Source organism: Orcinus orca, chromosome 11 (genome assembly GCF_937001465.1).
Source record: "Orcinus orca chromosome 11, mOrcOrc1.1, whole genome shotgun sequence".
In the NCBI taxonomy this organism is placed as follows: domain Eukaryota; kingdom Metazoa; phylum Chordata; class Mammalia; order Artiodactyla; family Delphinidae; genus Orcinus; species Orcinus orca.
In genome coordinates, this window is record NC_064569.1 from 36,882,875 (window position 1) to 36,908,911 (window position 26,037).

The window sequence follows — 26,037 nt, forward strand, 5'->3', positions numbered from 1 at the left end:
TCCCTTTCAGTACAGGTGCTGTATGTATATGTCTTATATTTATTTTTTTTGATGGACTAATTTATATGTTAAATGTTAGTTTAGTTCATACATTAGCCTTTCTTAGTGATATCTTAGATTGTAGGGTCCTAGGTTCAGGGACTATTATGTCTAAAGTTAATAATATACTGAACAAGTGAGATATTTTAATAAACTAGACTATTCAGTAATTTTTCTAATAAGAATGGTTAAAATTCCAGCTAATGCCTGTTTTTTCAGAGAACACCTTATTAAAGATTTAGGATATAGATGGCAGACTGGAGTAACCTTGTATGTTATTAATTTGCTTTTTTTGTTTTACTTCCAACTTTGGGGCATCTAACCCCCATAACTCTGTATAGAGCCAAGGATATTTGTACTTGGATGTCTGTTAGTGCTATTTCTGAGACTAGTAGGTATATAGGCAAATAGAGAAGTCAGAGAGATGTAGAGAGATGGGGAGGAAATAGAGGGGAAGGAGAGAGAGATAGTAATAAAAAGACTACAGAGAGAGAGAGAGAAATAGTGATTAATAAAAACACAAAAACTACAGGGTCTGGATTGATCTCTATTTGCTCTGAAGTTATATACAGTAATTGTAGCTTACTGCATAGTATATTTGATATTTAGCTCAGTAAGAAAATGAATCTTTTCAGGATTTCTATTTAATACCTTTTTTTAAATTAATGAAAAAATAAATGACTGTTCATTTACAAAATAATAATGTTACATTTCAGAATTAAAACTCAGACTCTTTTATTTAACTGTCCAAATTCAGTGCTTTGGAAAATAATGTGCTCTTTTTTTATCCTGAAGTTAACACTTGTTAGTTATAGAAAACGTGGAAAATTCTGAAAAAATATTTGAAGAAACTAAAAATCGCATATGATTCTACCATTCAGAAATAATCACTTTTAATGTGTTGGTATATTTTCTCCCAGCCTTTAAAAAAATAAATTTTTTAAATTGAGAGCCCTCATATCCTTCATTATTTTTTAAATCTGATATATAATTTCAAGGACTTTTCCATATCTGTAACTAGTCTTTCAGATAATTTTTAATAATTTCCTATTTGTATGTCATCATTTTATTTAACTTTTCTATATTGTCAAATATTTGAGTTACCATTTTTCTTTCCTATATTAAATTATGTGGTGAACCTTCCTGTTCATAAATCATTATATTGTAAACCTGTAAATCTTTATCTGTCTTATACTTTCCTTCTAGATTCCTAAATGGAGAATTACTGAGTCAGAGTATATAAATGTTTTCAAGATTCTTAATGTGCATTGCCAAATTGCCATCCAAAAACACTGATCTAATTTAACTTCCACCAGCTGTATGTAAGATGCCTATTAAGGAATACACTTGTCAGAACTAGGTATCGTTATCACATTTAAAAATTATCGTCAGTTTCCTTAATGAAAAATTGTATCTTATTCTATCAAATACTGTTAAATTGAGCTCGTGCACCACAACTACTGAAGCTTGCGTGCCGCAACTACTGAAGCCCTCACGCTCTAGGTCCCGCGCACCGCAACTGCTGAGACCGCGTGCTGGAACTACTGAAGCCTGCACATCTATAGCCCATGCTCTGCAATAAGAGAAGCCACTGCAATGAGAAGCCCGCACACTGCAATGGAGAGTAGCCCCCGCTTGCTGCAACTAGAGAAAGCCCGTGCATAGCAGTGAAGACCCAACACAGCCAAAAATAAATAAAATTAAAAAAAAAAAAGAAAATGATAGAAGAAAAATCCAGACTTATTATAAAGGAGAAAGAGAATAAGGAGCAAAATGACTTCCTAAAGACAGTGACTGGAAGTTGGGAAGACATGCCCAAATAGATGAGTACTATAATCTGTTTCAAAACAAGCTGAAATAAATGTAGAAAATGATGTAATATATGGAAGAAAAACATAAATTGGAATTAGAAAAGGGTCAAATTAGGTGATAGAACTCAAGGAAAAGTAGAAAAAATATAAAATTTCAGAAATGATCCCTAATCTAGAAGAAATTCAAGAGTAAATAAACATTACAGGTAATGTGTAAAGAGATATAATAGGTGAAAACAGAAATTTTTAATCAAAGAAATGAGAGAATAAATAAAAAATTCAAGAGGAAGCAACAAATATTGAAAGCAAATCAATGTTATAGATAATGCAAGTCCCTATAGAAGAAAACCAAAGCAAGGAAACAAAACAAATACTAAAAAGTGTAATTCAAAAAAAGTTCCTAAAATTAAAAAAGAAAAAAAAGATTTGAAACTGTTTAGTGAAAAGGTACACTGTACAGTATATCCAAAAATATTGACCCAGAACAATGACAGCTGATAGAAATGCTAGTAAAATTAATGAACTTTAAAGAAAAAAATCCTTTGAACACCAGGCAAAAAGACTAAATGATTTTTAAAGGAAAGAAAATAAGATTGTCATCAGACTTTTTAACAGCAATGCTTTATGCTAGAAGAAATGGAATAACATTTAAGATACTCAAGGAAAGAAAATGTGAGCCAAGGGGTAATGTGTGGATTTATATCTAGCAAAATGACTTTCAAGTGTGAAAGCCCTGAAAAATCTTCATTGATGTGCAAAAAACCTCAGAGAATGTAAAGAATAAGCTTCATACAAAATAACTAGCAAGGTATGGGCATAAGGATTGGTGGCTAACTTTAGGTATTTTCTCCCTCTTGAAGATTCCTAACTCACAGGCACCTTCATTGGCTCAAATTATTTCAAGTGTTATGCTATAAATGTTCATAATTTGGCTACATTCTTTAATATGGCAGCCTTGAATAGGAAGGGAATAGGTCTTTTTATTTACAGTATTTTTTGTATAATGGTGTGAACATGGCTCCTTTAGAATGAACACACTGTTACTACATAGAGCAGAGTTTCTCAATCTTGGTACTCTTGCACTCTTGACATTTTTGCTGGATAATTCTTTGTTTTGGGGGCTGTCTTGTGCATTGCAGGTTGTGTAGCAGCATCCCTGTTCTCTACCTTCTAGATGCCAGTAGCATCCCATCTCTATTGTGACAACCAAAAATGTCTCTACATTGCCAGATATACCTTAGAGGGTAAAATTGGCCCTAGTAGAGAACCACTGCTATGGAGTGTTGAGTATTGCTACAGAGAACTTGTTAGTACATCACTGTACTTGATCAACCATGAAGACCCACCTTCAAATTGTAATAGAAAGAAGACCTAATAAAGGAAGTCAGTTAGCCAGGATAATGCCATTATAGATTGGGTTATATATTTCATAAGCTTTACTTTTGGAATGGGAGATTGTGTGTGCGTGTGTATGTGCACGCGCACACACACACAATCTGTAAGTAATTGTGCATTTATCAAGTTAAGTGCAATATGATAGTTTCAGAAGAGATAAAGTATCAGTGTAAGATATAACAAAAATTTGATTAATAGAATTTCAAAATTGTACATTTTTGTCCCATATTTAATCTTTAATTTTTAATTTACTGAGTTATTTTCAATATTTTACACGTTAACCTTATGTATATTTTCAACATATCTGAACTTTCTGAAAGATGTCTTCTTGATTGTAACTTGTACTACTTCTATGGAAGGATTTACTTATTGGTGTATAGGAAAGGCACCTTTTTTAGGCACATATACTTGTAAGTATAGAAGAAAAGCACTCACTTGTAAGTGCCTACTTATCTAAAGGTATATTGAAAAGGTACTGTTCTAGGCATAACACTGAAATAAGGGATACAGAATTTAGGGGTAAGTATTGTTTAACCCCTAAATGACTGCATGACATTTCCTGGAGCTTTTAAGCTTGTATACAAAAATCACAAATTATGCCACCCGTAGATGTGAATGTTTCATTTGAGGCTTCTTTGATTTCATAATGAGCAAACATTAAGTAATAAAATTCATGTAGTTGAAGTTTGCCTTACCTTGGATTTTCTCTGGGACTTAAAAATTTTTTCCAGTTAAGAATAACCCTCAGTTCTCAAATTTTATCGGAATTGAACAGTTTGCTCAATAAAATAAACATTTAGAGCATAAAATGTTCATTATTATTTTGGAAAAAGTTCAGGTTATCAGCAGTCATTATTTGCTAACCTTGCATTTAAGTACCAAGTATCACGAGATTAATGGATATATTTTCAGACAACATAAGGTACTGCCACTTCAGCTGTTATAATTTTTCTTACAAGTGCTTTATATCTTGGATTGGTTTGAAGAGCCTTACCATAATTCTGGTTTTCAGGCTTTTAAAAATGGAGGTGATCTCTGCTGATTTAATATGATTCATCTCCTTCAGGCCTTGCATTTCCCAGGGTAACATTTCACAAACTGCCCTGTTAGATGTGAATAGGTTTGGAGGTGGGGATTTCCAGCAGGATCTGTGAATCTGAGAAAAACTGCTTGCTGTATCCTACTTAGAGATTGACTACACACAGTAACATATTAAGTGGTTTTAGCTAAAGAAAACTGTTTAACCTGTATTTCTCAAAGTTAATTGACCGTGGAATCCTTTTTGTTTGAGTTTAAGAGCTTGAAGAGCAAATATTTTGTGGACCAGTTTTGGAAGCATTATTCTGGTACAAGATGAAACCTGCTGCTTCCTCAGCAACTGTTAAAATGACCAGTGGAGGGAACGTGTTAAAAGTATTAACACAGAAGTTGTAGAGAATTAAAGGAAAAATCTGAAGGATGAAGAAGGGATGCTTTGGAAAGGGAGAGAGAGTAGGTTTAACAGGATAACTAGCTATAAATTGAAATTCTGGAATTAAAGGAGTTTGGCATATGCTACATTAGCTCTTTTATAAAGAACATAGCTTGTCATGTGATATAGAAAGAGGGCTAGCAGAATTAGAAATTATATTGATGAAAGAGTTTAAATAATGAATTGATGGGTATGCCTTTATATTATTTTTGTATATATTTGTGTTCGATGGTTTTGTTTGTGTTTGTGATATTCTTGATTCATTTGGAAGCAGTCTGCATAGGAAGGAGAAGTTATTCAAACCCTTAACTTTCTTTAGACAGCTAGTTTACGCACAGACCTTACTTAATCCCCCCACAGCCTGTGTTTTCAGTAATTTCACTCCTTCTTTGGATGGGGAAGCTGGTTGAAAAAGATTGTGACTTGCCTAATACCATACAACTAGTTATTTAAGAAACTGGTACTTGGAACCTAGATCTTTATATTATAATAAATTACCTAATTATGAGTAAGCAGCTGAAACTTGTAATGGACATTAAGAAAGGAAAATCTTGTTCTAACCAGAGAATTTCGTGTAAGTCCTTCAGGCTATTAAGAATCCTGCCTTCTGGTTTTCTTGATTCTTTCTGTCAAAATGGAGGTGATGGCAAGAAGAGATGAAGGCAGTAAACTATAGGGATAAGAGCACTAGAGTGCTCTAAAGTTAAACAAATTTAAGCCCTGATTCTATCACTTAACTAGTTTGGACCTTGGGCAAATTATTTAACTTCTTTAGTCCTCAGTTTTCTAACTTATTAAATGGATTTACATAATACCTATCTCATAGTAAGTGTTTCATAATTGGTAACTGATGTCATCATCATAATCATTAGTTACATTAAATGAAAGGATTCAGTTAGAATTGAGTTTCCTTGTCAGAGGCACAGGAATTTGGGCCTCTTTCCCTGGCAGGAGGGAGAATGATCTTACCTGCTAATTTACTTTATAACATAAGACAATGATCTATGATTCAGAAGGCCTAAGTGCCAGGGCCTTAGGTTACTGGAAAAAAAACCTTAGATGGATTACTAGTACTTAGGGCTTATATTTTATTATTGTTAAAATAGAAATATCATCCTAACATGAAAATCCAATGAGATATTGGATGTTAATATACTATGTGTAATATAGAGAGGGCCATGAAAATAAAAGTTTCAGAGAAAACATTTATTGAATGCTTAACTCTGTGGAGAAACACTGTCAAGCTCTGAGTCACCATAAAGGGTGTACATCATAATTCTTTATAAGTATATACTATTGTATAACTTATATTCATAAATAGAATTTAAACTACACTTTTTTTCCTCTACAAAATACAACTTTTCTATTTCTAGTTCATCACCAATGAAAAATAAAGGTAATAAACAAGTTCATTTGATCCTTTTGGTTACTTAAAGTAAGAAGAACCTAGCCTGAAGGTAGAGAATCCTTGAGAAAGCTGCATAGAAGGGAAAGGGTGTGGATTAATCCATGTAAGTGTGGTGACCATACTCTTTCAGTCAAATCTTGGAATACATATTCTGATATACTATGACACTAATATTTAATATTTGAAATTGGTTTTGCCCTATAAAATATGGAGGATAATCGCTGTAAGTATAGGTGATACTAGCATAGATAGTACTTCTCAGATCTTATATTCCACGGGACATGTACAAGTTTGGAGGAAGAGAGTGGTTGTGTTAAGGGAAAGACTTCTTCCGTAAGGGAGTAGAGGGGAAGGATGTAAGTGGGCAGCAGTCTTTCCGAAAGAAGATAGTAGATGTCTTTAATTTGTATAGCACTTAAGAGTTTAGCAAATGATTTCTTTTCATATATTGTCTGATTTAATCCTTACAGCACTGTGAAGTACTCCTAGCACTACTCCTTGTTCAGCAGTTTAAACTTAAATTTTAAAAAGATGTACAAAGTTTGTTTATAAACCTATAATTGAAGAAAAGAGTCAATTTTGTATAAGTTCTATTCCTGATCCACATAGTATTCACGTAATATAATTATAATATCATTTCTCTAATGCTTTGTCAATCTTTAGTTTAAAAAAATTTTCAAGCTATCTAAAGCTCACTTTTCTCTCCTTAGACTGTAAAAATTTTAAATGGACAGGCGTAATATAAAGCTAGGCTTTTAGTACATATTACCCTAATTAAGCTTCAGAATAATCAGTAATGAATAATGAAGGTGTGGATTATTATCCTGATCTTACCTAGGCACCCACAGTCACAGGACAAAGCTAGAAGTGGAAGCAAGATTTAACTGATTCCAAAGTTTTTTATTCTTGTTTTTCTACCCTGCCTATTAGAATTTATTTTCATACACCTTGCTTTTCTAATCTGATCAAGCATTTATAGTGTACACTCAGTATTTAAATTTGAAACTTTAGAGAGGGCGTATAGTTTTGATTCTGTAACATTACTTTATTAGATATCACTGAGAATGTTAACATAATATTAGCAGCTACTACGTATTATATCCATGACATATAATGTACTTAGCTCTATTCTCCATCTCCTTTACAACAAACAATACTGTTAGGTAGATGTTGTATCCATTTTACGTATAGGGAAACTGAGGATGAGATAAGTTAAATCATGTACCTCAAGTTCATATATCCAATAAATGGTAGCATTGGGATTCACATGTAGTTTGGATTCTATAGCCCATCTTTATATTGTATTTAAGTATATTCTTATGGCTCCAATATGTCTGTATTTTAATAGAGAAACTTATGAAATCTTTCAGAAGATAAGATATACGCAGGTCTTCCTGGGTAGTATTTGAAAAGTAGTCCTCCAAATAATTGTGAATGATTACATTTTAAAATTGAAATATAACTGTCCTACAACATTACTCAGGTGTACAACATAATGATTTGATATTTGAATATATTGCAGAATGGTCACCACAGTAAATCTAGTTAACATCTATCACCATACATAGTTACAGAATTGTTTTTCTTGTGATGAAAACTTTTAAGATCTAGTCTCTCAGCAACTTTCAAATATGCAGCACAGTATTAACTGTAGGCACCATGCTGTATATCACACCCCTATGATGTATTGGTTTCATAGCTGGAAGTTTATATCTTTTGACTCCCTTCACCCATTTGGCCCACCCCCCTGCCCTCACCTCTGGCAACCATCAATCTGTTCCCTGTATCTATGAGCTTCATGTGGTATGGATTTTTCCCTTGTGTTTTTTTTTTCTTGATTCCACATATAAATGAAATAATATGGTATTTGTCTTTCTCTGTCTAATTTATTTCACTTAACATAACACCCTTAGGTCCGTGATGTTGTTGCACATAGCAAGATTTCATTCTTTTTATGGCTAAAGAATATTCCATTATGTATGTATACCACATTTTCTTTATTCATGTATTCATTGATTGACACTTAGCTTGTTTCCATATCTTGGCTATTGTAAGTAATGCTGCAGTATACATGGGGATGCATATATCTTTTCTTTTTTTTTAAACCATTGAAGCGTACACTTTATTATTATTTTTAATTAATTTATTTGTTTTTATTTTTGGCTGTGTTGGGCCTTTGTTGCTGTGCATGTGCTTTCTCTAGTTGCAGTGAGCGGAGGCTTCTCTGTTGAGGTGCACGGGCTTCTCATTGCGGTGGCTTCTCTTGTTGTGGAGCACAGACTCCAGGTGCGCAGGCTTCAGTAGTTGTGGCATGCAGGCTCAGTAGTTGTGGCTTCTGGGCTCTAGAGCACAGGCTCAGTAGTTGTGGCACACGGGCTTAGTTGCTCTGCAGCATGTGGGATCTTCCTGGACCAGGGATCGAACCTGTGTCCCCTGCATTGGCAGGCGGATTCTTAACCATTGCGCCACCAGGGAAGTCTATGGAAAGTATAAATTTTGATGTATTATATGAAACCTATATTTACTCTCTAAAATGGTATCATTAATAGCATTTCATGAAGATCAAGCATTGACTACAGATGAATCTCGAATGAATGTCTTAATGCCTGGAAGTAATACCTGGAAAGAAGATTTCTAATAGAAATTTCCTTCTATCACAATACTGCTATTGGACAAATACCCAAGGTTCATGATTTTATGTAGTTCTTTTCCCTCTCTTTTAAAGAGGTCTCCTACATTATCGGGAACATTCAACTAACTTTAGTGCCTTTCTGAAAACTTTGAAGGAAAGACATGTAGAAGCAGAAATTTTCATTAATATTTTTAATTGGAAACTTCTCTTTGTTTTTTCTTTTCTTCCCTTTGAGTGTGGGTGTTTATAATACATAGTGAAAAGTTTCAAGGAATTTCCTTTTCTTTTGTGTTCCCCAAACTGAAGGTTTCCCAGCATCTGTTTTTTTTTTTAAAAATTGATTACTTAATTTATTTATTTTCAGCTGCATTGGGTCATCGTTGCTGTGCGCAGGCTTTCTCTAGTTGTGGCGAGTGCGGGCTGCTCTTCGTTGCGGTGTGTGGGCTTCTCACTGTGGTGGCTTCTCTTGTTGCGGAGCACAGGCTCTAGGAACTCGGGCTTCAGTAGTTGTGGCTCTCGGCCTCTAGAGCGCAGGCTCGTTAGTTGTACACGGGCGCAGTTGCTCCAAGGCATGTGGGATCTTCCCGGACAAGGGCTCGAACCTGTGTCCCCTGCATTGGCAGGTGGATTCTTAACCACTGTGCCACCAGGGAAGTCCTCCCAGCATCTTTTTAAATTTTTTAGTATTGAGTGAAGGAATTCTGGAAAAAAAAGAATATTACTTAAGCATATCGTGTTGTTTGATAACTTTTTGTGGAAAATAAGTGTAGACTTACAGGTAATCTTTTTTGAGAGTCTAGATGATAGTCACCTGTCTTAAAGCAGTTCCCTTTAAGAAAGGACTATGTATGTATTATCAGAGGACTACAAACTTAGAGTAACACACATCAGAAATGTAACTGTTCTGTTCATTTGCTCTCAATTCTGCTGATCTGATACTCAAGCAAGCTCGATAACCTATATTCACTCATTCAACATTTATTAAAGTCCCACTACAAAGTTCAAAATAGTGAATAAGTTTATGGGTTCAATAAATAGACAAACTGGGCTCAAATCCTGGCTCCAAAACCCACTACTCTAAGTTTCAGTTTACTCATCTATAAAATATTAGTTGACAACATGTGACTGTCCTGTAAGCCAAATAGAACACCATCCTCCTCAGCTGCCTGCCCTGGGAGTGGTGGTGTTTTTGTTTGCCTTTTGGAAGACCGGGTGCATTTTGGATTATATTTAAGTTAGGTCATGGGATCTCAGGCTGGTTCCTCTGGTTTAAAGCCCTTCCGCTGGGCCAATAATTCTTTGTCTATCTTTTGTTACTGAGTTCTTGCATATATTTGCATTGTGGTAAAAGGATGTGGTCTATGTGATTCTGGCCTAGTAGGTGGTCAATTTTTATAATATTCCCCGTGTGCTTGAGAAGAATATGTATTCTCTAATTTAAATGTTTGTTAGATTAAGCTTGATAATCATTTTACCTTTCTATATCTTTATTAATTTTTTTGTATGTCTGGACTATCAATAAATAAAAGAGATGCTTTGAAATCTCCCTCCATAGTGGTAGATTTCTCAATTTCTGTGTTTGTAAATTCTAACAACTTTTGCTTTAAATATTTTGAGGTTATATTATTAGTGCATACCAGTTTAGAACTATCATGTCTTTCTGGTAAATTGAACTTTTTATCATTAAATAGTGACCCTCCTTAAAGCAAATAATACTGTTTGTTTTAAACCTATTATGTCTCCTATTGATATAGCAGCTCCCATTTATGTGACTAGAATATAACTGGTATAACCTTTGAACCTTTGTGTATATGTAAGAATTAGTAATCTTCCAAAAATAATATATATAAAATAAATTTTAAAAATTAAAAAAAAAGGGGGGCTTCCCTGGTGGCACAGTGGTTAAGTATCCACCTGCCAATTCAGGGGACACGGGTTTGATCCCTGGTCCGGGAAGATCCCACATGCTGAGGAGCAGCTAAACCCATGCGCCACAACTCTTGAGCTTGTGCTCTAGAGCCTGCGAGCTGCAACTACTGAGCCTGCGTGCCGCAACTACTGAAGCCTGCGTGCCTAGAGCCCGTGCTCTGCAGCAAGAGAAGCCAGCGCAATGAGAAGCCTGTGCACTGGAATGAAGGGTAGCCCCCACTCACCCCAACTAGAGAAAGCCTGCGCTCAGCACCGAAGACCCAGTGCAGCCAAAAATAAAATAAATACAACAACAAAAAAATTTTTTTAAAAGAAGAATTAGTAATCTTAAAAATAAATAATGTATCTTTTTAAATTTTGTTTCTTTATTCAGTCATTATCTGGCTATAAACTCTTGAATTAATTTTCATTTTTATTATTTTTGATTACTGTTATTTTTAGACTTGTTTTTACTATCTTTGTTTATTTTTCCTGCTTTTTCTGTATTTTTTAAAAAATACTTTAACATATGTTTTGGTTTATTTGCTTTTTATTCCATTGATAAACACAGCTGGCTTAGATATTGTACGCTCTATTTCTGTCATTTTTAGAATCTTCCCGGGAAATGTTGCCATATGTATTAACAGTCTTAAAGTTATAACTTCATCTGCTCTTGAACAATGACCTTAGCACACTTTCACTCTGATTACTTTCAACCAGATCTCTGATTATGGCTTCTGTTTCTGTGGCTCTTAATGCTGGTATTCTTGGACAGTTCAACTTTTTTTTTTTAAGACATTCTCTTCATTATTTTATATGAACTTCATTATTTTGTGGGAAATATTTGAGCAAACATTTGTTGATAAACATATTACAAACAAAAGTACAAAAAGTATAAGTGTACAACTCAGTGAATCATTATCAATTATAACCATTACCCAGGGGTCCCCATTTATTTTTCATTTGAACATTTGAATGTTTTTTACATTTACTTATAGATTTACCAGTTTACTTGTTCACCGTTTATTTGACACTCTAAGACCTTTCTGGTATTGCTTTTCTTCTTCTTGAGGTACATCCTTTAGCATTTCCTTTAGTGTAGATATTTTGGTGATACAGTGTTTTTGATTGTCTGAAAGTTCTTTTTCCGTCCATGTTCTTGAAAGGTAGTTTTGCTGAGGATGTGATTTTCTGTGACAGGTTTTTTTTTCTAATAGAACTTTAAAACTTTGATTATGTTACTCTACTGTCTTCTGCCTGAAATTTTTGGTGATGAATTAGCATCAGTCCAACTGTCATTTCTTAGTTGGTGACCTGCATGTTTTCTTTGGCTGCTTTTAAGATTTTTCTCCTTTTCTTTGGCTTTGTGGGGTTTTATTACCACGCACTTGATATATGCTTCTTTTTATCTGTTCTGCTGGATTTGTATTTTCTTATATCATTTGGGTCTTCCATCAGCTCTGAAAAATGTAAAACATTATCTTTTCAAATCTTTTTTGCTGTACTATTTATTCTATCCTTTGAGGACTCTAATGGCATGTATATATATATATATATATATATATCTTTTTTTATATATAATAATAATGTTTTTCTTGTTGCTTGCTTGATTTTCTAATTCCACATTTTATTTCTTTAAATATTTTCTCCATGTTTATATTTTATGTCTGATGAATTGGTTATTGTTTGTGCTGTCTAGCACTCATGGTAATTTGTTTCAACATGTGTTAGGTGGTCTCTGCTTATGACATCATTATTGAAAACCTGGGTGCCTGAACTGAGGCATTTTCTTGGAAAAGGATTTATATTGTGTTACTACTGACCTGGGACTACTTCAGCTATCTTTCAGAGTCCCTAACTTAACATTGGGACTTCTTAAGAAACCTTAACTTAGTATTAAAAATCATGGTATTTCAGCCATGAAGTAATTCTTAGACATTTCAAAATATTAGATATATCACCCAAGGTATTATACTTGAACAAATAATTTGTAAAACCACAGAAATGATTTTCACAGATATGAATATCATGAAATTTAAGTAATTTTTCACCATTTGAAAACCTTATGTATTTCCCCTTGACAGCCAGATTACATTTAAGTGTAGAAAAGCTAAGTCTTTCATTCATTGCCATTTTATTAAAACAGCACTGACATGATGTATACTGAGTGATTGCTATTGAACAGGTTTACTATTTTCACTACTTTCTTCAACAGTGATTTGAGATCAAGAAGCATGTTGTTTAGCCATTGTAGAAAAGGTCTGACAGTTCCTAAAATAGTTAAACATATAATTATCCTGTAAATTATCCTGCAGTCCTACTCCTAGGTAGTACTCATAAGAATTGAAAACAAGTATTCAAACAATTTGTTCATGAATGTTCATAGTGGCACTATTCACAACAGCCAAAAAGTGAAAATAACCCAAATGTTCCTCAGCTGATGAATGGATAAACAAAATATGATATAATAATATAATTATGTGGAATATTATTTGGCCATACAAAAGGAATGTACTGATAACATACTACCACATGGATGAACCTCAAAAACATGATGTTGTGTAAAAGAAGCCAGACACAAAATGTCACATGTTGTGTAATTTGATTTATATGAAGTGTCCAGAATAGGCAAATCCATAGGGACAGAAAGCAGATTCATGGTTGTTAGGGGTGGGAGTAAAGGGGAAATGGGAGTACATGGAGTCATACAAATATTTTGGCACTAGATAGAAACGAGACGATAGTGCACTGGAGTCATTCCCTATTGACATTAATTATCTTAATCTGTATGGTGGGGTTTGGTACTGTTTTCTTCAACATTTTTACACATCAGTGAATAATTTTTCAGATGGCCATTTAATTTTGTGAATTGGAGATACGATGAAACACATTAAGAATAATGAAAAAGTACAAATTTAACTAAGTCAACAGTAATTTTTCAACTCTGACTGTAGTCAAGACGAACTGAATGCTAGTCCTTGTAACTTGTGTTCAACCTTTAAGAACATAGAATATAATAGAATTTCTGTGGAAATAAATATTTTACATTTCAAATTTGTGACATATATATTCAAAATTTCTTGTATAACTCAAACTGCTAATGGCTAGTGGATCATTTGATAAATTTCAGGACTGACAGTGATCTACCCTGGGCACTTCAGGGCCTTAGTTTATTGTTTTCCAACTTTAATCATTTGCATAACCATTTTGACAATATTTTTTATATTCCATAATTTGCAGATAGGGTTAGATTTGCATGTTGATAGCAGAGATCCCAAACAACAGCGACTTAAATGATACAGAAGTGTCTTATTTTGCCATCACCTAAGAGTCTGGAAGTAGGTGAAAAGGGGCTAGTATTGTACTTCTGTCAAACAAAATACTCAGGGATCCAGGTTGTTCTTACCTCGTTGCTTTGCCATGCATAGCCTCCATTGCCAAGGTCACCTTTTAAACCTGGATGGCTTCTTTAGTTTCAGCCTTCATCTATCTGTATTCTAGCCAGCAGGAGGAGAAAGGAATGAAGAAGAGAGCTGAGAGCGTGAATGCCAGCTCTCTTTTAAGGAAGGTTCCTGGAAGCTGCCATAGGTAACTTTGTTTAGATCTAAAATTGTCCAGAATTTAGGCATATGTCCATACCTACATACGAAGAGCTTGTGAAATGTATTCTTTATTCTGTTGGCATGTGCCCAGTGAGATTTTGAGGGTTTTGTTACTGTGGAAGATTTAGTCTCTGCTTTACTATATCACCTCTACTCTTATTTCCTTAATATTTTTCTTTAACTTATTATGTTCCTTATTACTTAAATAACTGTATTTAAAACATAAATAAAGAACTTAAAAAATCCAGTAGAGTGAAAAGGCAACAATGAGCCTATTTCCTAGATATTTACTCTTGTTAAAAAGGGAGATTAGAGTTATTAGAGAGGTGCCAAAGAAATACTAGCATCAAACTGTTTTGATATACCAAGGATTGAAAGTAAGGAGAACCAATTTATCACCATACGAATCAATGTTAGTTTTTTGCCGCAGCCTTCTGCCCTCCCCAAATCATTTCTTATTCTTCTTCCTTACCATTTTGTGAAATGCTGCTCTAGTGCATGTTGTGTACAAGTGTGCATGTGTCTGTCTATATAGTAATATATGCAGATGTACAATTTTACTAAAATAAAATTCATTAAAATTTTAAATTATTAAAATTATTAAAATTTATTAAATTTATTAAATGTTTATTAAAGTTCTTCTAGAATGAAGCAAATAGTATATTTATAAAATTGTTTTATAGTTTAGCATTTTGGTAGTTTACAAATTTTTTAGACTTTTAATATTAAAAGAGTTTATATTTTGCTTGATAACTCAATTTTCTTGAGAACCTTTGTGAATTTTTATTTGAACATGAAAATGTTGATATTTTTGTATGCTGTATTTGTATATTTTATTGCTGATCACTTTGTTTTTTAAAGATTTTTTTTGATATGGACCATTTTTAAACTCTTTATTGAATTTGTTATATTATTGCTTCTGGTTTATGTTTTGGTCTTTTGGCCACAAGGTATGTGGGATCTTAGCTCGCCCACGAGGGATCGAACCCACACCCCGTGCATTGGAAGGTGAAGTCTTAACCACTGGACTTCCAGAAAAGTCCCTATTGATGGTCACTTTTACTAGCCACATTGCTGGGTGATTTTAAGGAAGAAAAAAGAATTATACCTATAACTGGGTTGTATTGATAAAAGAACATTGTCATTATGTTTCTATAGCTCTGTAATTTTATCATTTTGTATCTTGATTTTAAAAGCATATAGATAAGGATATCAATAGTATATGCTGAAAAACTCAAAATACTGAGAGAATATGAACTATCATAATAATATGTAATCACTAGATTATATAAATGTTTAATTAAATTAGAACTGGCTCATCATTACCTGATCAGCCTCAAAGAAAGTATAAACAAGGAAATTCAGTACTTTTGTTTCTAATTATATATTTTATTCTTAGGAAATGGATTACACGGTCTGACAGTATTGTTTATAGAAGTATTTATGGATTTCTGTATAGCATTTATATTCAATGGAGATTAAAAATACTAGAATTTCTCAGTACATTTATTATTTGTTTGTGGGTAGGTTAAATTTAGATCCCCCAGGGTTGGGTGCATTGTCTAATTTGCGGAGAAACTAAAACGTTATGAGGATAGTTTGGAATGGATCCAAAGGGGATCAAAGTTCGGACAAGAGATCACATGAGGAAAAGCTAGAGAAATGGAGGTTTTTAAATCTAGAAAATAAACTTACACTTGATTTGTGTACTTGGCAAACATTTATTGAATACCTACTGTGTGTTCAGAATGTTACTGTTCTCTCCTGTTGTTACCACAGAGTGTTAATAGGATATAAACTTTGGTAGAAATAATGTTAGACTGGGGAAAGTACTGACTGGAAGAATTCAGTTTAGCTGAGTTAACATTATCCCCTACTGTGTGCCAGCTACATACTGTTTTGGAGCAATGAATAAGACAGACATTGCAAAAGAGATGGAATCAAGATAATTGCCTCGGCCTTTTTCCTGTCTTATGGTTCCATGACTTTTTTGATTATTGCATTTACATTTTTTAAATGATATTGTCACTTCCTTTCAGTTAAAAAAAGGGTTGGAATTTTGATTTGGATTAAATTTGGGATTTAATCCCCAAATTCTTCTCTTTTTTCCCAGAATTTTCATATAGATGAATATAAGAAAAAACTATTTAATCCAACTCTAATATCCAGAATAATATGACTGGCAAGATTGGTGGAAATTTATAAATAAAATAATTATTAAACCTAAAAAAATAATTTCTGGTTTTCACATTACGTTTTTAGTTTTGAATGATATACTCTGGATGTTGAGTTTTCAATTTGATGTTATCTTCTTAGAACACAGTGAAAATTTAATCCCATTACCTCTGTTTCCATGGTTTCTTGTGAGTACTTAAATATCTTTCTTATCTTGCACCTTTGAAGAAATTGTCATATTTTTCTTCTGGCTGCCTTTAATAATTATTTTTGTCTTTGTTTTTCAGTGCTCTTACATATGATAAGCAAATACATATAGATTTTTGAAAAAATACTGTTTGTGTTTGATAATTCCAATATCTGGAGCTCCTTTGAGTGTTTTTACTTTTACCCTTTTGTTTTTGTTGCTGCTTGCATCTCTTTCCTCCTGAGTTTTCTGGTTGTAACTTGATTTGTATACTGGATTGTACTTGAAAACCATTTATAGACATAATTCGAGACCTGAAATTATATTGTCTTTCTCTAGAGTTTATTTTGGATAGTTTGCTTGTGACAGGAATTGAGGAGCATTAGCAATCTACGATCGCTTTAATCCAATTTTCTGAGCCCACTAAATGACTCCAGCTTAGTCTGTAGTCTCTGCAAGTACAAATTTCTTGTTCATCTAACTACTAGGGTGAAATTTTTAGTGTCACAACTAAAAACAGTTATATTTGTTTATTTCTCCCTAGACTCTCCAGGCTGTCAAACATACTTCTCAGTCTCAACGGTCTTTCCCATAATTCTTGCAGGACAAACCCAAAGGCTAAGTTTGACTTCCTGGATTTCTGTCTTCTCTCTTGGTCCAATAAATCTTCACTACTTTGTCATTCTCTGATTTCTTTGAGAAACTTAAAAAAAGAATATTAATATTTTCCAGTTTTTCTGGTTATTGGTAGGAGCATAGGTCTAAATGACCTCCTCTGCCATTTCTGGAAGTAAAAATGCCCAGTTCAGATCTCGTGTTTCTTAAAAACAAAAAAACCTTCACATATTTTTTTTGACATGTCAATTAAACATTTTTTGATTAAATAATAATCTATAATTTCCAATTTACTATATCTTTTCATTGTCTTACTTGAAAGAAGTCTCGTGTAGAAAATAATAATAGTAAAAAGTTGCATATGTGCATTTTAGTTGTTTCTCTTATAAAACCCTATTCTAATTTGAGAAATGATGAATTGATTTGCTAATAATACTGTATGTCAATGTGTACCCAATTTTTTAGGAGAGTACAGTCTTTTCTAATGATGTAACAGTTCCTCAATACATTTTTTCGTAGTTTATAACTTCTTGTAAAGAAACATTTGGATAAAAATTTTTTTTTACTACTTTGAATCAAAGTAATCTGTAGTTCATACTGTTTTTTATATATTCAAATTTAGTCTATTTTTAAAGGTTAATGTACATGTTCATTTGAATAAGATAAACAGATTTAGAATAGCATGTAGTAAATATATTTGCCCTTCAAACTCAAGAATTATACATATAAAAATCTAATCATCATTGTGAAATCAGAGACACAGTTACTCTTTGCCACTGTAGGTAGCAGTCAACTTAACAAATGAATTTTATTTGGTAATTTTACTTAAAATCAGTTGTTTAGAAATGAGTGTGAAGTTTCTGATAGAAATGTCATAATAATCCCTAGGCTGGCCTCCGATGCTTACTTATTATCTCTTTGTGGTAAAATTTAAGCTTCACGTAATATTCTTCCTAAGGCAAAAAGTATTTTAAGTTTCTTCTACAGTTTCGAGCACACACATCTCTTCCTCCCTTCATTCTTTATGGTGTGTTTTGTCTGGGGTTTTTTTTTCAGTGTCCTGTTTGCTTTGTTTTGTTTGTTAGATGGATTGGGCAAGAGGTGCTTCTGGAACGCAGCATCTAGTTAAACTCTATATAAAAGGATGTATGGTCATTTTCTAGATAGTATGATTTGGTTATGCTAAGAGTTTTATTTCCTTTGGAGGCAGGGCCTCTGGACTCTGAGTTTCCATTACTGTTATTTCGAAAGGATATTCGTGAGTCAGATATTCATTGGAAATTTCCCAATTTGTTGGAAATTCTTAATTTTTACTTTTAGTTGAATTAGATCAGTGTTTTTCAGTTGGACATGCTGTTGGCTTTGGGATGGCACAAATCTTTGTGCACTGTAGCATGTTTAGCATCCCTGGCTCCTGCCTCCTAATTACTCATTGTGTGCCCCTAGTCACTGTGACAAACAAAAATGGGCCCATGCTTTTCTAGACTATCCTGTCATGGTACTGCCCTTAATTAAGAATTCCTGAATTAGATCAGCAACTTTCTTACAATATCTTTTTACCACTTAATAAAACTTTAATTCTTAGATGTAGAAAAGTTAAGAATATACATGTTTATTGCTTTTCAGCACTGTTTGCCTATTCACCTTTGATTCTAACTTGTTCTCATTCATAATATAATGTTATGTCAAAAATCAACTTAAAATGTTTTATGCTTAAGGCAGTAGTTTTCAGATTGCTCTGTAGAGCTGCTAAGTGTTCTGCAAGGGTACCCCAGGCCACAGGGAGTTGGTATTCGGATGGGAGGAGTTGGCAGCATTCTCTGGTAGGTGCAGTTTCCTTTTACCTGTTTACAAACTCTGCTTTCAGGCAAGAAAGAAGAGTTCTGTTGTCCTAAGTTATATCATCTTTCCTCTGTATTAACAGGAATAATGATTTAAAAAAAGAAACATGGCTTAGTGACAAAAGTATCCAAAGGTTTCCTGACATAATTTCTAGATCACTAGGTAGTATAAAAAGTATTAATTTTAAGTATTTTTAGACAAACAGATTCCAACAATTTGATTGCCTGCTTCAGCTTCTCAGGTTAAGTTCTTTATGAGAGGAATTTCTTTTTCAGAGGACCAAGCAGTTCAGAGGAAAATTAAATCACCTAACAGGCCATTTGAACTAAAACAATAATTTGAAGAGAATTCTTGATTTCTTTTATACTTAGATAATTCTTCCCAAACCTATTTGTTCATATTGGTCTCTATTGTAAACTAAATAATTTTAGTAATATACTAAGGTTTAATTGTAATAACCACAGTGTCTTTTGGAATGCTGAAGTCATTTAGACGAAGTTTTACATTTTAATGTGTTGATTCTTTGGAGGTCATACTTTTGTTGCACATTCTGAATAAGTGCCACAAAAATTTACCCCCTCCCCCAAATATGTAGGTATTTACTAAATTCAAAATACTTACTCTCGGAGATTTCAACATTATGACTTAGGGAATTCTGGTTATCCTCCTTATTTAGTTCATGCTAGGTGCTTAGATTCTGGAAGAATCTAATGTGATTAAGTGGGGATTTTTTGGTTTCTTTTTCCTTTAAGTATATGTAATAAAAGGCATACCATTTAGGCAGTGGTATAATTACTGTCGATTAATTATAGATCAGAAAGGGGGAAAAACAACTAAAGATATACAGATTTTGTAAGAGTAGATAGACCAATAAAATCATCTCAAAGGTGAATTTTTTTCCAGGAAGAATAATTCCTAGAGATATTTAGCTGACCATATAGCCTATGATTAATCCAGTGCTTCTCATCTATCTAGCTATATAGAGATAGATAGATAGATATGAGGATACTTTTATTCAGATTCATTAGTACCACTGTGCTTTTAGTTTTTGGTTATTAATTTTTAAAATTGTTGGGAAATGTGAAGAAAATATCTTACATAAATGATGTGAAATAGAACCCTTTGATCTATCTCTATTATGCATTTTCTAATAAAGTTTTAAACTATATACTTACAGAGGCACAGGTAAGTGTGTAGTTTGCAGAAATAAGACTAATGAGAATTCAGGCAGATAGGTCAGTGCAGGAATGGGTCACAGACAGCCGGGACGTTTGCAGCACCAGGGAGAGCTCCAAGTGTGCTCTTTATTCTGATGGTGTTATCCTAATAGTAGAGGGCATTTGTCCAGTGTACTTTAATTGGTTAAACAAGTGCAGCTCCCCTGCGGGTAATAGATTTTTCTTCCTCATTTGGCCAGAGCCTTCTGTTTCACTGTCTGAGGTCAGAAAATAAAGTGCAGCTATTCAGTAATGAAACTAATTTATACATGTGATAGAATTGATTCTGAAAAGAAATTCCATGATATTCTGGCTGCTTAGCAATTATTTTTGTTTTGAATAATTTAGCATGATAATATTTATCTCCTCTCAGCTTTCCAGAGTACTCTTCACCACGAGTGCCTTTTTTCCCCCCATTATAGCCTGAAACTTACTTTCTTGTAATTTCCCACCCTGTCCTTTTTTCTTGGAATTTTTATATTCTACTAGGTTTAAAACCTGGAAGAGTTGTTAAATTATTTAAGAAATGTAAGTAAATGTTATCGTTTGTAATCATTCAGAAATTATTCTAGACATTTATGAAGGGTGTATTTTAGTATAGAGATATGTTACATCTTGTGCACCCTCTATGTGCCAGTATCAAAGTTCCATCTAGAAGCTTCACTGTATAAAGTGTAATTTCTACCCACTGTACAACCACCTCAAGCCTACTCTTCCATGTAGTTACTCCTTTCCAGCTAACCACAACACTCCACAGCTGTCTCTAGATGACCCATTTCATTTGTAATAAATTCTCTTATCTCCTCAACCTTAGAGCACTCTGCCCTGCCTTCTTTCTTCAGTCTTTTTTTCCTTCGTACTCCCTGAACCCCTCTCTCCTTTTTCAAACTTCCCAATTCATTTCCTCCCTCCCTCTCTGACCTTCTCCCTTCTCGTTCATCTTTACTTTGCTCTCCTCTTCCTTCTTCCTTTTCTTCTTTGCTTCATATCCTTCCTATCCCTCTTCTGTCCACTTCCTGTCTCCCTCAATCTTCTTCCTTTTATTTAAACTAAAATCTCTCTTTCACCAGATAACACTGTTACTACCTCAGTACCATCTCAAGAAATGACCACATTTTCTTTTTCTCTAAGGGCTGCTTTAAAGATTTATCACTTTGCTTAAATTCCCCACTTTCCAGTCCTGCCTTCTGTACTCTTTAGATATCCTTCTAATACACTAAGAAAATAGAAACTGGCATGTATGATTTCTTTTTAAACTACTTCTCCTACCACTTCAAAATTATCTATATCTTAACTCATCTTCTCAGTCCAGACTCAGAAGGAATAACTCTCTACCTGTACTCTATTTTTTCCTTGATAAAGTAAAAACAAATTTACTATAGAAAATTTAGTAACTATAAATAAGTTTAAAAATTTTAAATCACATAATTCTAACACTAATTACTGTCAACATGTTTTGTATATGCTTTAAGACTTTTCCTTGCATGAATTTACTTATGAAATGTGTATTTTAAATAAATAGAACCATAGTTTATTGCATTTTCTAATTTTTTATTATAATATCTCAAATATTCTTACATGCTGATAAGTATTCTTTTATAACACCATTTTTATGGGCTGTATAGAATTCTCATGCATAAAACTTAGTGTACCAGTTTCCTGTTGAATGGTTATGTTGTTTTTCATCCTTATAAATGATGATGGACAGCAGGTTTTTGTTGTTGTGTTTTTAATCTTTGAATACATCTTTGAATAAAAATGTTTATTTCCTTGGGGTAGTTTGCTAGAGGGAAAGATTTTTGAGATAAATGATATTCATATTTTTAATGCTCTTAATGCATATTATCAAATACCCCTCCAGAATGGTGTACCAGTGTATATTTCTACTCTATGTATAAGTTTCTGCTTACCTAAATCTTTGGCAAAACTGCGTGTTATAATTTTTTAAACACATCTCACATTTAAAATTTGTATTTTTCTTATAAAATATTTGTTTTTTAAAAAACATTATTCATTAAAAAGCATTGTAATATTGGTCCTTTTCATAATGACTTGAAATAATTTATATTCTAAATGTGTGTAAGTGTGGGTGTGTGTATGTGTATGTGAAATCTTTTTCCAGGTTGTTTATTATTTAGCATTGTGTTACTTTTTGCCTTATAGAAAGTTTCAGAATTTTCATGAGGTACATATAATACTCTTCCTTTGTGCATGCTTCCTCTCATGTTGAGAAGGGCCTTCCCTACTCTAATATTATAAATACATTAATTTGTGTTTTCTTCTGGTTAATTTTTTTTATTTTAAAATTTACATTTAAATCACTGATTTATCTGGAAATTGATTTGGTCTGTATAGTATGAGGTAAAATTTTATTTTTTATTTTCCAATAATGAATCTTTTATCCCTGTATTAATTATTGAATATGCTATTTGTTTCCCACACTTATACAAAATGCTACCTTTTTATATTAGAAAATGACTTTCTCTGTTTTATCACATTAGTTTATCTCTTTATTCTGTTTTAAATATTGTACCTTTTAATAGATTTGGTATTTATAATTAGCCTTTTTTATTTAAAAAGTAATCAAGAACACAGTTTATAAAAAGAAAAGTAAATTCAAATAACATGAGGGGTGAGAATGTCCCCATTATGAAGGTAACCACTATTATAGTTTTTTTAAAATTTCATTCCCCAAATACTTTGTTCATATGCAAGCATATAGCTGATCTCCTTTTTAATGCATAGGTAGAAATATACCATATATACCATTGTTCTGCAGTTTTAAAATTACATATCAGCATATATAGATCTAACTCATTTTTCTTACCGTTATGTAGTAATTCAGTTTAAGAATCTAAAACAATAGTTTCCTGTTGTTTCAACATGTAGGTTTTTTCCAGTCTTTAGTTGTCATAAACTACTATGTTAAACTTAACTTATCCTATTCTTTGCCAACATGCAATATAGGATAAATTTCTAGAACTGGAATTCTTGACAAACATTTAATGCAGGCCTCATTTTTGGCTGCTTAATAACTATATACAACCCTTCTTCTCACACATACACTTGAAGCAAACAACAAAAACCTAAACAATTGGAATGATTCCTCTTATACCTCTAAATGTATTTATTATCCATTCTCCAAGGAGAGACAACCCAATGTTTCACAAGTTATTTTATCTAGCTCTAAGTCCAGGATCTCTTGGTGATATCCTCTAGACATCTGTGTTTCACAAACTCTAATTATATTCCTAAAAATGGAAAACTGGGAACGTACTCCCCAATATTTAACTTAATGTAGTGAGATAGAAATACCTAAAAGAAAATTTTTGGTATGATGAGAAAAGTGAACTAAATTATATTTTAAATTTTATTTATTAACCATATAAAAAATTTTTGTGATCTTCTTAAAAAACAAGTTTATTAATTTCATTCTTTATTTCTCTCCCCCATGAGAATGTTAGATGGGGATATTTATCTGCTTTGTTTATTCAGTATTCCAAGTGTCTGGCACATAGTAAATGCTTAATAAGTATTTGTTGAATGAATGACTGAATCCTCTTTTAATCAGAGCCGTAAGCTTCAACTTTTAAAAAATGTCAGTATGATTGTCATACATTGATTCAAAAGTCTGTTTCTGTATTCAGTTTATTTCGATACTTGCTTTTCCATAATGGAAGAATGGTACATGGATGAAAATGGAACAGATGCATCTTTGTGTACACATAATAAGCTATGATCCTTCTTTTCTTAATTCCTTTTGTTAATTATGCAGTGTTTTTCTGTTGAAATTTAACATTTTTTTCATCTTGCCTGAGATCAGTTTTTCTTGCAAATTTTGGGATACTTTCACATTTTTACATTTTGTATAATAGGATTCGAATCAATTTCTGGGCAAGTAAGGATATCGATAGGTAAGGTAAATCTAAGTCTCTTCATATATCCTCCAAAATCAAAATCAGTAAAGATCAACAAGAAAGGACAAATAAAGCTGTATAAAATCCATGCCCTCAACATAACTAGAAGCAGAATGCTATGAACTTTTCTGTAAGTAGAAAAGTAAACATCAAATCCCAGCAGAGAGATTTCTCTCTCCTGAAGCAAGCATTTGTGGAGAACAAGGGCAATTCTGAAAAGCTGTGGGGGAAACTAGGATTGCTCTAAAATCACCATTAGAAAGAGAACCCACACCTTAAGTACAAGAGAGTCCTGGTAGATCAGAGCACTGATTATAGGTGCTAGGCTTAAAAGTGTGTGTGATTTGAGGGTGGTAGCCTTTGAAAGGTATTTTTTTCTGGGGGAGAAGAAAGTTAAAGAGAAGGAAAAGCACCCTTTGGAGATTGGATAGTGAAGGAAAAACAAGCAAAAGGGAGAAATTTAAGATTCTGCAAGATGAAATGGAAACCACTCCCCCCCAAATTGGAGGATACACAACCACCCTCTTCACATCACCACCACAAAAAAAAAAAAAAAAAATCCATTAAAGAAACCATACTTTGCTATGCTAACAAGAGAGGGGACTCTTGAAATAGGAATCTTATGAACCACCCCAAAGCCAAAGTCACAATAGATGAAAGCCTCCTAAATTTATGGAAAGCTACCATAAGAAGAAAACATAACGTGAGAATCAAAATATCTCAGCAAATGAAAGCCCTTCCCTCAAAAGACAACAACCACATGACAGTAGAAAACGGTTAATACAGCTCTCTAAACTGAATGAAATAACCTCAGACAAGCATTTGGAGATAGGAAAAACCAACTAAAATCATAAATTTAAAAACAAACAAACAAAATATCCCTCAAAACCCCACAAAATCGCAAGCAAAGAAGCCTAGAAAGAAATGAGAAGAGTTGATTGAACCCAAGAAAAATATGGAAGGATAAGATAAAAACCATCTTAGAAATGAATTCAAAATTCCAAGATGCCTAAGAGGGAATGGATTCAACTGAAATTTAATCAAAGGCATTGAAGAAAAGCAGAAAAATAATCAAGAAAATGAAAATGAATTAAAGAAGTAAAACAGGTAAAAGAGAAAGTGGTTGAAATGGAAGTGAGACAAAAAAAGATTCAGCATATATGTATAATTGAATGAGGAAAACTAAATGAGAACAGAGACAATATTTAAAACTATAATTTAAAAAAATTTTCCAAAAATAAAAGAAGACCTGCATCTACATATTGAAAGGACTGTAGGCTACCTGGAGAAATTGATGTTAAACAGTCAATTTTGAGTCATAACCTTGTAAAACTGTTAGACTTTAAAGATAAAAAATTCTCAGAGCCTTCAGGAGGAAAGAAAAGATCCAAAAGCCTACAGGGCAGAGAATTAAACTGACACAACTTCTTAATAGAAACATACAAAGCAGGGCTTCCCTGGTTGGCACAGTGGTTAAGAATCCGCCTGCCAGTGCAGGGGACATGGGTTTGAGCCCTGGTCTGGGAAGATCCCACATGCCAAGGGATCCTGTGCGCCACAACTACTGAGCCTGCGCTCTAGAGCCTGCGAGCCATGCTACTGACCCTGCATGCCACAACTACTGAAGCCTGTGTGCCTAGAGCCCATGCTCCGCAACAAGAGAAGCCACTGCAATGAGAAGCCTGTGCACCACAATGAAGAGTAGCCCCGCTCACCGCAACTAGAGAAGGCCCACGCGCAGCAGCAAAGACCCAATGCAGCCAAAAATAAATAAATTGAATAAATAAATTAAAAAAAGATACATGCACCCCAATGTTC

At 33.3% G+C, this 26,037-nt stretch overlaps 1 protein-coding gene across 3 annotated transcripts in view; it reads left to right on the forward strand.

The window, feature by feature from the left end:
- ARID2 (AT-rich interaction domain 2) overlaps nucleotides 1-26,037 on the forward strand; it is a 170,920-nt gene that overhangs the window by 44,104 nt on the left and 100,779 nt on the right. The window lies entirely within an intron of this gene.